The 15431-nt window shown below is 40.7% G+C and overlaps 1 pseudogene; it reads right to left on the minus strand.

Annotated features, from left to right (window-relative positions):
* Positions 1-559: 559 nt before the first annotated feature.
* LOC141416121 (putative olfactory receptor 7A2) lies at positions 560-9116 on the minus strand (annotated as a pseudogene).
* Positions 9117-15431: the final 6315 nt, after the last annotated feature.

Genomic DNA, 15431 nt, shown 5'->3' on the forward strand with positions numbered 1-15431 from the left:
TTAAATTACAATATATTCATGGGTGAAATATCATGGGAAGGCCCCATGAGCATGAATATACACTTTAAAAGTGCAAGACAGGAATGCATAACACGACCTATTAGGGGTGGGTAGTAGTTGGAGTGGGGAAGGAGGTGAATAGAGAGGATGGAGGATGAATGTGGTTGATGATCTTTGTATATTTGTACAGTTATATGAATACAACAATTAAATCTGCTGAAATTGTCTTAATAGGGGAGGAGGAGGATGCAGAAGAATGATGGATGTGGTTAATCTGATCAAGGCACATTGCACACAGAAACATTTCATAAATAACCTCCCTGTAAACTAACATATGACAATAAAAGTGTAAAAAAATTCATGCTGTGTATAATAAAAAGAAATTCTGATATTACCAATACCTTAGTGAAATGACTTTAAGAAAGTATCAGATTGATAAAGTGTACTCTGTTTGATGGCAGAGGAAGCAGAATTCTTACAAGATGTTTTGGATGACTTGTATAGAAATGTTGAAATCAAAGAAACAGAAGCTTCTAAAAATAAGTGCAAGAAACAAGAATTACTTCCATGTCTGATCAAATGATGGTAATTTCTTGTTCTGAGGCTTGCAACCTTTTGCTGAACAGTGCTTTTGCAGGATTAAGTCAATGACGGTTTTTACAGTTTCTCTGTCAAAGACATTTTTCAAAGACCTCTTGATATCTGCATTCCTTAGGCTGTGGATGAAGAAGTTTAGCATGGATGTGATGATGCTGTACATCACTGATGCTTTTATAGTTGACTGGGAGTTTTGAGTCACAGAAGAATTGAGGTACACACTTAAGCTAGTGTAATAAAATAAGGAGACACCTAGGAGGTGAGGCACACAAGTGGAAAATGCTTTGTATTTCCCCTGATCTTATGAGATGACAAAGATAAAGGACATGATCTTGGATTAGGAATTCAGGATGCCACTTAGGGGACAAATAGCCAGCAGCATACCTGTTATTTACATCACCATATTAATAAGAAATGTGTTAGAACACGCAAGTTGAAACAATTGATTAGGTTCATAGAAATAGTGAGAGATTTCCATCACTGTACAAGACAGCTGCAGTACCATGGGGCTGAGTAACAAGGAATTCAGGGCACTTGTGATCCAGGACACCACCACCAGAAATACAGAGCTGGTTGTCTATGATGACCATGAAGTGGAGGATGTGACAGATGGCCACAAAATGGTCATAGTCCATTACAACCAGGATAAAGTTGTCCAAATATACAAATAATGCAGAAAAATACATCTGGCTGATGCAGTACTCATAAAATATGACCTTGCTCTGTGTCTGGATGCTTACAAGCATCTTTGGGACATTGTTGGAGGTGAAGCAGAAGACCACAAAGGACAAATTGGAGAAGAAGTACATGGATGTATGTGGATGAGAGTCTGAAATCAAGGCCAGGATGATGAGATGGTTCCCAGGCACAGGGACCAGGTACATGGACAGGATCAGTCCATATATGAAAGACTGAAGGTCTTGTTTTTGTGAAAATCCCAGAAAAAGAAATTCAGAAATTATGGTATAATTTTTTGGTTCAATGTAAGGTTTGCCACTATCAGAAAAGAGAAAAATTACATTATGCCTCCTTGCATCTCTGATTAAGAATTCCTGTTCCTGTCTATGTTTTCTTAAATATATTGCCTGGACTACAGGTTGAATAAGTAATTCCTTTATGCAATTGAGATATCTAAATTGAGATCTATCCTTGTTTTTAGCATTGTGAAGGCAATGATTACACACCTTTTATAGATAAAGAATACAATGGATAAGTGAATTCTCAAAAGTGTTTGTAGTTATCTCCTCGTTTGCATTTCTGATTTTGCTGATTAGTGTTTTTTTCTCACCTCATTTTAGTCAGGTTTGCCAGAAGTCTGTCAAACTTGTTTATTTTCTCAAAGAACCAGCTTTTGTTTTGTTGATTCTTTGTATGTTTTTTGGTTTCTGTTTCATTAATTTCAGCTCTAATTTTTAATATTTATCTCCTACTTGATTTGGGTTTTGCTTGTTTTTATTGTTCTAGGAGTTTGAGATGTAGGATTAGGTCATTTATTTGAGATCTTTCTGTCCTTTTAATATATGCACCCATGGCTATAAACTGTACTGCCTTTGCTGTGTCTCATAGGTTCTGGTAATGTTTTCATTTCCATTAACTTCCAGGAAACTTTTAATTTCATCTATAACCCACTGATCATTGAGCAATGTGTTATTCAGCTTCCAATTGTTTGTGCGTTTTCTTCTGTTATTTTTGTTTTGAGTTCTAGTTTTAATGCATCAGATTTAATGCATGGAATTATTTCTCTTTTCCTATATTTGCTGAAGCTTGCTTTGTGCCCTAAGATATGATCAGTCTTGGAGAAAGTTTCACTGGCTGAGAAGAAAGTATATTGTGCAGATGTTGGATGAACAATTCTGTAGACAGTAGTTAGATCCACTTGTTCTATGGTGTGATTTAGTTCTAGAATTTCTTTATTGAGTTTTTGTTTGGATGACCTATCTATCTGTTGGTGATAGGGGGTATTAAAATCTCCTGCTACCACTGTGTTGGAGTCTACATGTGCTTTTAAGTCCTTTAGAGTATGTTTGATGAAATTGTACTGACATTGGGTGCATTTTTGATGAAATTCTACTTACATTTGATGCATATAGGTTGATAGTTGTTATTTGATATGGTGTACTTCCTCATTTATTAGTATGTAGAGTCTTCTTTATCTTGTTTGATCAATGTAAGTTTGAAGTCTACTTTGTCCGAGATAAGTATTGCTACTCCCGCCTGTTTTTGGGGCCATTGGCTTGGTAAATCTTCTTCCAGCCTTTCACAATGAGCCAGTGTTTGTTTCTGTCAATGAGATGGGTCTCCTTTTTAACCCAGTTTGCCAAGCTGTGTCTTTTGATGGGGAATTTGAGTTCATTTAGATTCAGTGTTAATATTGATATGTATGTCACGATTCATCCTATTTAGTAGTTTTTGTTGTTTAAGTGTCTGTTGTGTGCAGCTGAATCAGTCCTACTCTCTGATTCCTTGTCTTTCATTCTCCTGTGATTTATTTTTAAATTTTTCTTGTTTTATTATTCATATGTGCATGTAATGCTTGGGTCATTTCTCCCCCTCCCCCTACCCCCTCCATTACCACCACTCGACCCCCTCCCTCTCCCCCCAACCCCCTCAATACCTGGCAAAACTATTTTGCCCTTATCTCTAATTTTGTTGAAGAGAGAGTATAAGCAATAATAGAAAGGACCAAGGGTTTTTGCTAGTTGAGATAAGGATAGCTATACAGGGCATTGACTCACATTGATTTCCTGTGCATTTGTGTTACCTTCTAGGTTAATTCTTTTTGATCTAAACTTTCCTCTAGTTCCTGGTCCCCTTCTCCTGTTGGCCTCAGTTGCTTTTAAGGTATCTGCTTTAGTTTCTCTACGTTGAGGGCAACAAATGCTAGCTCATTTTTTTAGGTGTCTTACCTATCCTCACCTCTCCCTTGTGTGCTTTTGATACTTCTCATCCTCTCATGGTTTTGTTTGCTTTCATCTTCTGTGTGCAGAATTTCTAGGATACCCTTTTGTAGTGGTGGCTTAGTGGTCATATATTGTTTTAGTTTCTGCTTATTGTAGAAGATTTTTTTTTTGCTCCATCGATTTTGAATGGTAGTTTTGCTGGGTAGAGTATTCTAGGTTGAAGTTATTTTCATTCAGTGCCTGAAATACCTCACTCCATGCCCTTCATGCTTATGGTTTCCATTGAGAAATCTGCTGTGATTTTGTGGGTTTACCTTTAAATTTTGGTTTTTTCTCTCTTTCAGTCTTTAGTATTTCTCTATTCACTGTGCTTATTGTTTAACATGCTGTGGAAAGGTTTTATTTTGTTCAAATCTGTTTGGTGTCCTTTAGGTTTCCTGTACCTGAAATGGCAATACTTTCTGAAGACTTGGGAAATGTTCTGATATTATTTTATTGACTATATTATGAATCCCTTTGGCTTGGACCTCTTCTCCTTCTTCAATACTCACGATTCTCAGGTTTGGTATTTTGATGGAGTAGGTGATTTCTTGCATATTCCTTTCACAGCTCTTGATTTGCCACTGTCCTCATCCAAGTGGCGTTCCTGTACTCTCCTTCATGTTCTGCCATTCCCCACCACCAGCATCAGCACAGGAAGCTCACTGTTCTCAGATGCCTCAGGCTCTGCAGCAACAGCACATCCCCTGGTGCTAAAGGAAGACCCCATTCCTTGTTTGGCCAAAAAAGGCTTTAGGTCCTGCTCATTTCCTATGATAGGTATTACATGCCACAGGCTCCAGCTGCTTATTTTAAGCCAGGGTCTGCATTTCTTCTTCCACATCTTGCAGAGAGAAGAAAATACTAAATGAGGGTTCATTTAAATGACATCCTTGATCCATTACTCTGCATGTTCCACCCTAATTGGTGGAAAAGAGTACTGGCATCTACTCCCTCCATAATGATTAAAAAACAGGTCCTGGATGTGGCTAAGTGTACATTGCTTGCCTTGCATGAGTGAGGCCCTGGTTCATTCCCACAACAAACATACATACACACACACACACACACACACACACACACACACACAAATGCACACAGTGTGTGTATACAACAGGTTATAAGTGACAGAAAGTGAATGCAGTAAGTGTCTTCCATTAATACTGAGTTGGAACAGGTGGTGGAAAGCACAAATAAGCCCAGAGTTACATGTCTAGGACCCATCATGGTCAACTGCATTGGTCAAGGTGTATGAGGTCTAGAGACTGTGTAGAGACCCTCCACTCATCTAGGAGAACTTGTGAATGAATGCATGGGTCCAGCTGCAGAGTAGCCCATATCCCCATGGTTGATCAGAAAATCAGGATATATGGGCCATCTGAGCCAAACTTTGATCATGAACCATGCTGGCATTGGGAATCTGAAAAGGGGACAGAGAAGCTATGGGCTTAGGGTTGTGTACTCTGACCTGATGTGCTGTCCATACTTCACAACCTGACTCATTGTCACAGAGCCACTGTCACTCTGTTTCACAGAGGCACAGATTGTCTTCTCCTCCTGCTCTCATGCTTCCTGATGACATCATGTTGTCTGAGTTGTGGATCATGCATCACTGGCCCCAGCTCAATGCCTCTTGCAGGACCAAGGAACACAAAGGATTGCTCTCTACACCTGCCTGGTTACCTGGTCTCAGTTATGTCAGTTAAGGTGGAGTGGGCCTTGCCTCAATAATATCTCATCCTGAGTCTGAGCAGCTGCAAGGAGAGAGAGCTGCATGATGCAATTGGGAACCAGGAGTGGATTGAAGTCTTTTCAAAACTTCATTCCATCGGTGAAGAAATTGTGATGTTTTCTGTGGGTTGTCTTCTGCTAGAAGTTAAATATTGTTCTCAGGAAAATTACAGGATGTGTGGGTGCTCACAACACAGCTGCTAAAAACATAAGTTTCAGGTGCCATGAGTTGAGCAAGTCCTTGGTTTCTTGGGCCTCAGTTTCTTCATCAGTAGGAGAGTGGTGACCTCAGACTACTCTTATCCAGTGTGTAAGGTACTGTTCTATGCAAAGGAAAAGCATAGAACTGTCTATAGAAGGTCATGGTGCCACTGACTGTACTCAACTCTGGTGCACTCCCATGATGTGTCCTGTCCCATCTAGAAAGGCCGACTGTAGATCTGTCTCCAAGACCAGGGTGGGCCTGATGTTTCCTCTGCTGTTTCATCTTGGTTGAGGAAGTCTGTGAATCTTTCACATAAACTGTTCTGCCAGCTGAATATTCTTTCTCTTTCCTATGAAATTAATCCTGCAAGATGAGGTCTGTGGAAATACATAGCCATGACTGACCAGGAAATTTGCTTTCACAGACATGTGCATAGTCTTGAACAAAAGGAATGCTTTCCCTTCTGCTAAGTATATCAGGTGGGTCACATGAGCAGCTGTTTTCTGTCAAGAATGTTCATCCAAATCTTGTGCAAGTTCTCTGGCAAGGACCAGCCTCCACTTTGGAATTTGGCTATTCTCACATCTCCTCATCAGGAGGCATTTAAGCACTCAGGCAGTGACAACTGACTGTGTACTTCAGCCACCACACTTTATGGTGCAATGTGAAGTAGAGGAGGAACAATCTTCCAGAGTCTGAGTGAAGCCCTCACTAGAATTCATAGCTCCCACCATCTCCTTCTGACTAGAGGTTTAGTGTGTTCTTGGTACTGGAAACAGAACCACAGTGTGATCATGCAGAAGCAGATGTTGATTGTGTAAATTCTGCACTTCTTCCATCTGGTGCTCCATGTCATGCAGCCTAGGTACTGACCAGGTGGAAGGAGTCCGGGGTGTCCTAGTGGAGAGCTGCAGCAGACAAAAGGTGGTGGGAACAACTGTGGCTGTCCTCAAGTTAACTCGATCTCTCCTCTTTTGTATTGTATAAAAATTGGTTTTGATTATGACATTTTTATACATGTATATAATGTTGTTTAACTTTTGAATTTTGAAGGACTGCAGAGCTGTGATCCTGTTGCGATTTGACAAGCAGGCCTTGCACATGCAAATGTGAGCAGCATTGGCTGCAGAGTCTGTCATTGTTGACTGAAGTGAACTGTGGATGCTCCATTACCTTTTATTTTTTGTTACTTTTTTATTGTACAAAACAGTCGGTTTCCTATAACATTTCAATACATATTTAAAACACTTTGACTTTGAATCCTGACAGAAGAGACGTTGCACTTGGGTGGCAACATAACAAGCAGGCTGTGCACATGTGCAGTTGAGCACCGCTGGCTGCAAGGCCTGTCAGCCCTGTCTTAGGCACACTTGAGGAGCTCCATTGACTTTTCCCCTCTTTTTCATAATACAAAAAAATTTAATTATGACATTTTGATAGACCGAAAAATTTCAATTATGAGTTTAGCAATTCATCTTGTGAATTGGCAACTTTGCCAATGATAGTGGGTTTGCTTCTCCTTGATGCAGGTTGGGATCAGCAGGTGGTGAGTAAGCCAGCTGCTGGGCAGGTGATGGAAAGTAGGATGCGCCTGGGTGTCAGTAACTACAGCGAGAGTGAGGGATGGTGGGGGTTGTACAGATCATTCCTGGAGAGGTGGGGATGACAGGGCCATTGTTGCTTATGTCATGGTAATTCTCCCAGTCATTTCTGTACCTGACATCACTGGTATTTTCACGTACATGTCATTTGGCTGTGACAAAAGTGTTGCCAGTTAAATCCAGGCACCTCCACCCTGCAATGTAAAATCCTAAATGGGGTAGGATGGCAGGCGGCCCATAGAACGCTGCTGTCCTTGTACCTGGACCACATGGGGGCTCTGGGATTTGAGATGCAGTGTCTTGTGGGTAGTGAGGAGCCTGTGGCTGTCCTCAAGGGAAGTCATGCTTGCCTCCTATAGATGTTTTCTTCTATTTTTTTACTGCACGAAAATTGGTTTTCATTATGAAATTTTCATGCAGGTATATAATATGCTATGACTTTTGAATTTTGAAGGATTTCAGAACTGTGTTCCTGTTGTGATGTGACAGGCAGGATTTACACATGTGCACTTGAGCACGTTGGCAGCAGAGCCTGTCCTTGTTGACTGAGAGGCACACGTGGGTGCTCCATTAACATATTTTTAAAAAACATTTTTATAGTTCACAACAATCAATTTATAAAGTTTTGATACATGTATATAATGCATTTTGACATTGAATTATGGCAGAAAGATAGGCCGCTCTTGGGCTGTGATATGAGAGGATGGGCCGTGCACACTCGCAGTTTAGCACCACTAGCTGCAGTTCCTGTCTCTGTTGTCTGAGGTGCAGCTGGTTGCCCCACTGACTTTTTAATTTGCCTGTACAAAACAATGGCTTCCTAATGATATTTTCATACATATATACATATAATGTGCTTTGAATTTTAAAGGAATGCAGGGATGTGCTCCAGCTGCAACTTGATAGGAAGGGCCTGCCACATGGGCGGTTGAGCACCGTTGCATGCTAGGCTTGTCACTGCTGTGTGAGGTGCACATCAGTGGCTCCATTGACGTTTAAATTTTGTTTTGCTAAAGAACAAGGGGTACATTATGCAATTTTCAAACATGTATACATGCACTTTAATTTTGAATTTTGAGGGCATGCTGGGCTGTGCTCGAATTCTATTTGACAGGTAGGGACTGGAACATGTGCAGTTGAGCATCGCTGACCACCAGCTGTCTGATGCAAACATGAGATTCTCTGTTGAGATTTTTTCTTTTTATTGGGCAAGAAAATAATTTTAATGATGACATTTTGATAGGTGTATGCAACACACTTTGAAATTTGAATGAATCCTGGGCTGCACTCCATCTGATAGTTGAGAGGAAGAGCCAGGCACATGCTCAGTTGGGTAACATTAGCCCCTGACCAGTGGAGGCTCTCTGAGGCATGAGTGCACAAAGGTACTCACTGGTACTTGGGTTTACCTGTATTGCAGAAGCCAGCCACACCTACAACTTGACAGTTACTTGCCACAGACCTCAGTGTTAGGCCGCTGTGGGAAGACCTGGTTGGCTAATCTGGAGATTGAACTATTGGGTTCTGGGTTCCGTTTAAAGCTGAGGGGCAGAGAGAAGGCCTGCAAGGCAGCTGAGGGGTGAGGGAAGGAACCTGTGAGGCCAGGCACCTCAACCATGAAGGAGGTCTTTGGTTTGAGGGTAAAGAACAGGCTGCACCAAACACAAGTCTTTCCCTAGGTTTTGGACATCACAGTCCTGAGGCTTACAAGCTCAGATACAGAACTGAGATTTGGAGATGCACTCAGCGAGGTTGGCATACATGGGTAATCTAGACAAAATATAGTCTATCTTCAGAGGAAGAAAGCAGAAAGTGAATCCCAAAGACAGCAACAAACATAACAGTTGAGGAAAGGGCAGGGAGGCAGGGCTACCTTTCCCACCTCTCCCCAGAGGAAAGAGGCCCGGCTGGGCTGCACCCAGGTGCTGGCTCTTTTCCCACCACAGGCTCCTCAGCACCAGGGACCTGCACACCTGGAGGGATGAGCATCAGGCCATCTTCACCAGGAGCAAAACAAGACCAAGGCTTTAGCTGGTTTCCCATCCCCAGGAGCTATCCTTTTAATCACTTGATTATTTAAAAGTGACTTAACTAATAAAATTAAGTAATATAGCAATTATTTTAATCTACACAGTAAAAAACGTTGTTACATGAATGGTAGAAAAGTGTACAATGAGGTAAATATTTCCCGTAATGTATCAACTTCACACAAAAATTATTCAACTAATCAAAACCATTTTATATCCCCATGTATGTAGGCTCTTTAATGAAGAATCACACCAGGAAATTTGAAGTGGAATGATTTATCTCCCCCTGCTCCTTTTTTTCAGTTATGTCATGGATGTTCAGTAGGGGTGCCATTTTCACCTCTCAGGAGATTTTCTGTATTTCTAATATTCTTCATTCTGATGTGCAAATCAGAGTCATCCTCATCAATCATCTTCATAACTTTCTTCCCCTAATAGAGGACAGCAGAGCCCACTGGCGATTTTCACAATTTCCATGCACCAAGCTCATCTCATTGTTTCAGTTGAGTCCTGAGTGTAGGCAGACTACAATCAACAGCATCATCCAAATTTCAAGTGAAAAATTTCAGAGTCTTACTGTCCCAACACCCTTATTTATTGGTATGCATTCAGGATTCTCTGAATTTTTGCCCTGAGAGCAGAGTGGGCCAAACAAAATGATTGCTTGTCACCGCCCCTGATGCCAGGGCCCTGGTGTGCAAGCTGCAGCAGACTCAGACTGTGTTGAAATGTTCCATGGTACTCACAGAACCTTGTTCTCAGGGTAGCAAGGCCCATGGCCCCATGCCAAGACCCTGGTTCTGTGTTGTTGAATAAGAAAATTCAATGTTCTCTAATTGTGAGCTCTTCCTATGTTGATCAATTTTACATAAACTTCATAAAAATGAAAGATTTCAGCTTGGCTCTCATGGCTCCTGCTTGTAATTCTAGCCACTCAGAAGGATCAGGAGGATCCTGTTTCAAAGCCAGCACAGGCAAATAATTTGCAAGACCCTATCTCAAAAAAAACTCATCACAGAAAGGGCTAATGGTAGGCTCAAGGTGAGGCTCTGAGTTCAAACCCCAGTACCATAAGGATTTCAGAGTTTTTGTTTGAATTCTACAAGGTGTTTCTTAAAATTGTGATTAAGTAAGTGTTTGCAATAAACACACTCTGGCCTTTCTCTGTATCAAACTAAGCTATTAATTTTTAAGATTTAGTCCTTTGCTTATAGTTTACATGGCAGATAAAGAAAATAGAACAGAAAATCAAGAAACACACAAATATGTAAGAATTTAGAAATTGATAGTGGTGACATGCCAGTATGAGAAGAATTATTTGTGAATAAAATGCCTCTGAACTGGATAAAGATTCTATGTCACAAATATTGGTTCTGGATGGAATAAAATTGGACATGTTTATATAGCAGTACTGCAAATAGTACCTGGAGAAAACCAAATACTTCTTTATACATTTTTATGTTGGCCAAAACAGTTCTAGGAATGAGCTCATAAACAAGCATTTTTGGGTGATGGGATTAAACCCTGGGCCCAGTGAATGCTAAGCATACTCTCTACCAAACCTGCACTACCCAACCCAAAAGTAATCATTGTGAAGATAGGTTTACTAAAATATAGTCAATCTTCCGGGTATAGCTAGAAAACATATTCACAAAAGATAACACACTGGTTAAATATTTACAACACATATACCACATGAATATTGTATTTTCATTTTACTGAGAACATCTTTCATGTCACGAAGGACAAGTGAAATTTGTATTCTCATTTGTGCTGGAAAACAAACCCAGGGTCTCATGAATGCTAAGCAAGTCATCCACCATTGAGTTACACCTCAGCTCCTGAACTCTACACTGGTTAAGATACCACATGTCAGAATTACAGGTGACCTATGGACATAGAAAAACTATTTAGTGTCCCGGATGAAAGAATTTGAGGTATGTGCACGTCTCTACAAATCAGTTCTATTGTAATAAAATATTTTTGTCAGATGAGATAACATACAACTTTTTCTATTACTGCTTAAAACATCAATGTATTCAAAAGAACCCATAGAACACATTATATAACTAAGTTGCAATGCATCCATAGGATGGAATAATATGATTACCTGTGAAGGTGGCAGCAAAATATTGATGTGTGTGGAAATACAGACATTTATGTTCTTAGGATGAAATGGAGGTAAATATTGCAGACAAGCCAGAGTAGCCACTGAACATTCTGAGTAGGGGGAGGTACATGCTTTGAAAGCAGCAAAGTGTTTTCTGATACACTAGCTGTGCTCAGAGACCCCACCACCCACCCACAGATAACAACTGTTATCTGACATGCCTGACTCTGCCCATCTGAACCCAGCAGCTGCCCTAATCCATTTTCTCCTCCCCCACCTCCAGGTTATACTTGGAAAATCTAGGGCCCTGGGGAAACATGTGAGTGAACACAACAGGAGAACTGCAGGCAAATTTGAGATTGGAGGGGAGGATCCAGTGTCCTGATAGAGACAGAAGACATCCACTCTTCTAACATGGAGGAAGTACTTACTTTTAAAAAAAGATAAGCATGTTATTTGTTTTTCTCCATTATGTTTCCTTTTTTCTCCTGTTCATTTATTTTTTGTATTCTTTTCACTTTTCCTATCTCTTGTTTACAAACTATTTGACTGATTGTGTATTTTAGCTCCTTTCATTACAACTTTCTTATTCTTTTGCAACCTCTGGGAATTGCGCTCTTCTCCATAGTGCTTTATCTATATTCTAACACACTAGTGATTTGTTTACCTGAAGCCCTCAAACTTCACTCCCTTTCTCTCCATCCTCCTTCCTCCTTATGTGGTGACTGTAGCCCTCAATGAACTAACAGATTAAAGATGAATAAATTTCAGAATAGAGGCACAAGAAATATGACTACTAGATTAAAGGCAAAGAAATTGACTACTGAAAAGTGAAAAATCACATAACAACTTGATAGTTGATAGTGAAGGGGATGAAATGTCAATTTCTGCATTGAAAAATGATAAGAATGATTAATACGATGAATAATTAATGATTAATAAGATGAATGATTAATAAGATGAATATTCTTTCTGCATAAATACCAGAAAGAATTCAAAGAGAACATCAATAAACAACTAAGTGAACTCAAACCGAAACTAAAAAGCCAAATAAACTCAAGGAGAATGCAGAGAAACAGCTAAATTTTAAAAAGCATACAAAGGAAGACAAAAAAGAAAAACTGAGTAAAGATACAGAGCACTTAAAAATATTGCTGCTCTACAAATGAGTATCTCCTTAAGTGAAATAAAGACACAGTTGAAAATATCTCCAGAAAATTGAATCAAGTGGAAGACAGAACATAAGGCATATTTCCTAGGCCTTTAGTTTTCACCTCTTCTTGAATGGCTGTGTCTCATAAGTCTGGTTTTCAAATGAAGTCACATCCATATCCTATCATTTTTCCCTCTATATCCATCTTAGTTTTTTATTATATCTACATTTTTTCATGCCTGATATTGTCTGGACTTCTGATTAGATATGGCCCAACCCTATGATGAAATATCATCTACTTACTCAGTCTACTGATCTAACTTTTAATCACACCTAAAAACACATTAACAAGACACATCTAGAATAACATTTGACCAAATATCTGAGTACCACAGGCTAGCCAGATTAGCACATAAAATTCATCAGTACACCCTCATCCTTTGTCCACTAGGCACAAACAAGTATTTCCTTAAGCTACACTTAATCTCCAAGTCAAGGAAGTAGTAAGGTCACACTTGTACTTAACATGATGCAGCCATTCTGTGTTGCCCAGAAACTCACTATTCCTTTTCCCAGTAGATGTGTTGATGTTTTTGTTTTTCTTTCACACAGATATTCATTGAACTAATGCATCATTCTTGGTGATGTTTTAATCTCACAATCTAAATAGTACCTTGTGAAGTTAATGATGTATAAAAACTATGATATAAAATCAGTACACCTTACGTTATTTGATAAGGAGATAGTAGATGGAGATATTTAATACACATACATGTGTATAACAAGCAAGGTAGAAATAATTGTGACAGTTATGACAGCCCTCAGTCCTGTAACTGGTCATAGGGTTATGGTTATTAAGAAGTGCCTTTAGAACACCTCTTGATACCAATATTGCATCAGTTTTCTCTGATTGCTATAAAAAGTAACAAAGGACTGGACTGGGGCATGGCTCAAGTGGTAGAGCATCAGATTAGCAAGCACAAGGCCTAGTGTTCAAACCCAGGCACTGGCAAAATAAAGAGTAGAAAGAAAAACAGTACTGGGTGGCTTAAACAACAGAATTTATCTTTTCACCATTGTGGAGGTCAGAAATTCAAGACCAAACTCGGTGTGATGATATGCACCTTTACTTCCATGACTGGGGAGACTGAAGCAGGAGAATCTCAGGTTTGACTCTATCCTGGGCCACATGGTGAGGCCGTGAGTCAAAAAATAAGAAAGGAAAAATTCAAGATTGAGCTGCCAGCAGGATAGGCTCATCCTGAGTCTTTTCTTGGTTTTCTTCCCATGGGATGAAATGCCACTAGCATGTTCAAAGAAGGGAGTAATGTGTTCTGACCTATGTTTTCAAAAGTCTTCTGCAGGAGTCCTCTGGAGAGTGATTATGACACCAACTAAGAGGTTCCTACAACTTGCAGGCAATCAATGTAGAGGGTTGGACTGGGGCCAGAGGATAGTGAGAGGTGGATGTTTTCAGGGGTATTTGCAAAGAAAGGGCTAATGGACCAGTGTGATGAATAGATTCCAGCTTCTTAGGAGTAGAAAGAAATGTGTGCAGCATATACAAGTGACTGACATGCTTTTCCTGGTCAGACCCTTTCCAGAGAATCTGGTGGTCAGACACCCCAGGTCGTGTTGGCTGTGCTTTCCTTAGATTTCAGCACAGGGCATGATCAATGAATATTTGCAGGTTGATGCATCACTGACTTTAACCAGAAATTGAGGAAATGGGGAAACTGTGCTTGGGAGAGTGCAGAATCTAGGGGGTGGTGGTCAGGTTGGATGTTAGGGTCTTGGGGGATATCAGTTCTTATGACTAGGGTCAGGTGTTGGAGAGAGCCTTACTTATGATTGATTGGAGGAGGTGAAATTTCTAATTCCTTTGTGGTAGTGAACTCTTCTTCACTTGGAGTGTGCAAACGCTCCTGTAGTAGTAGGGTTGTACATGAAATTTCTGTGAGATAAGTTGAGAGCTGTGTTAAGTGTAGCTTGGTTTAAATGAGGGTCCTGTGGCTTTCATAGTAGGCTTAGGGCTAGGGGTATTTCTTCAGCCCTCTCACTGTCTGTGATATCATTGAGTCAACCTATTCCTCTCTCCCCTCTCTTTTACCTCTTCTCACCTCTCTCCCTCTCTCTTCCTACTGACTCTGTCTGTTCCCACTTCTGCTCTCCCTCTCGCTCTTTTTACCTCTCTTCCTTCTCCCTAACCCTCCCTACTCTCATTTGGGGTGAGTTTCACTTCAGGTCTGAGTACTGGCTTCCTTCTGACCTTGTACTAAACATAATGCAGTTTTTGGCAACTTGAACTTGGACGTGCTGCCCCCTAGTGGATAAAAGAATGAGTGTGCACTTAAACTCCCAGATTCAGATTAAAGGGGTCGGGGAATTCTTGTACATCCATAGATTGAAGCTGGTGTGAGGGAGGGGGACCCATGACAGTTTATGTGCAGTATGTGTGTGTGTGTGAGGTGTGTGTGTGTGATGTGTGTGTGTGTGAGGTGTGTGTGTGAGGTGAGTGTGTGTTAGGGGTGTGTGTGTGAGGGGTGTGTGTATGTGTGAGGTGTGTGTGTGTGTGTGAGGTGTGTGTGGTGTGTGTGTGTGTGAGGTGTGTGTGTGAGGTGTGTGTGTGTGGTGTGTGTGTGTGAGAGGTGTGTGTGTGTGAGATGTGTGTATGTGTGTGAGGTGTGTGTGAGGTGTGTGTGTGGTGTGTGTGTGTGTGGTGTGTGTGTGAGGTGTGTGTGTGTGAAATGTGTGTGTGTGTGAGGGGTGTGTGTGTGTGTGTGTGTGTGTGTGTTAGGGGTGTGTGTGTGGGGGGAATGTGTGTGTGTGTTCTGAACTCAGCATGATTGGGATCTAAGGATCTTGGACTTGCTACCTTACTTTAGACTGACAATGCAGTCCTTAGACTGAAAACAGTGGGGCAGTTTAGGTGGGGTAACCAGGACCCTTATCCATTCTTGTTTTCTGGCAAAAGACCTGGGGAGCAGGTGAACAGGAAGCATTTACTTTGGGGGTAATTCCATTGTAGCTGTGATGCTGGAATACAGACAGAGAGAGAGAGAGAAGGA

The sequence above is a fragment of the Castor canadensis genome, chromosome 14 (assembly GCF_047511655.1).
Source record: "Castor canadensis chromosome 14, mCasCan1.hap1v2, whole genome shotgun sequence".
Classification (NCBI taxonomy): Eukaryota; Metazoa; Chordata; class Mammalia; order Rodentia; family Castoridae; genus Castor; species Castor canadensis.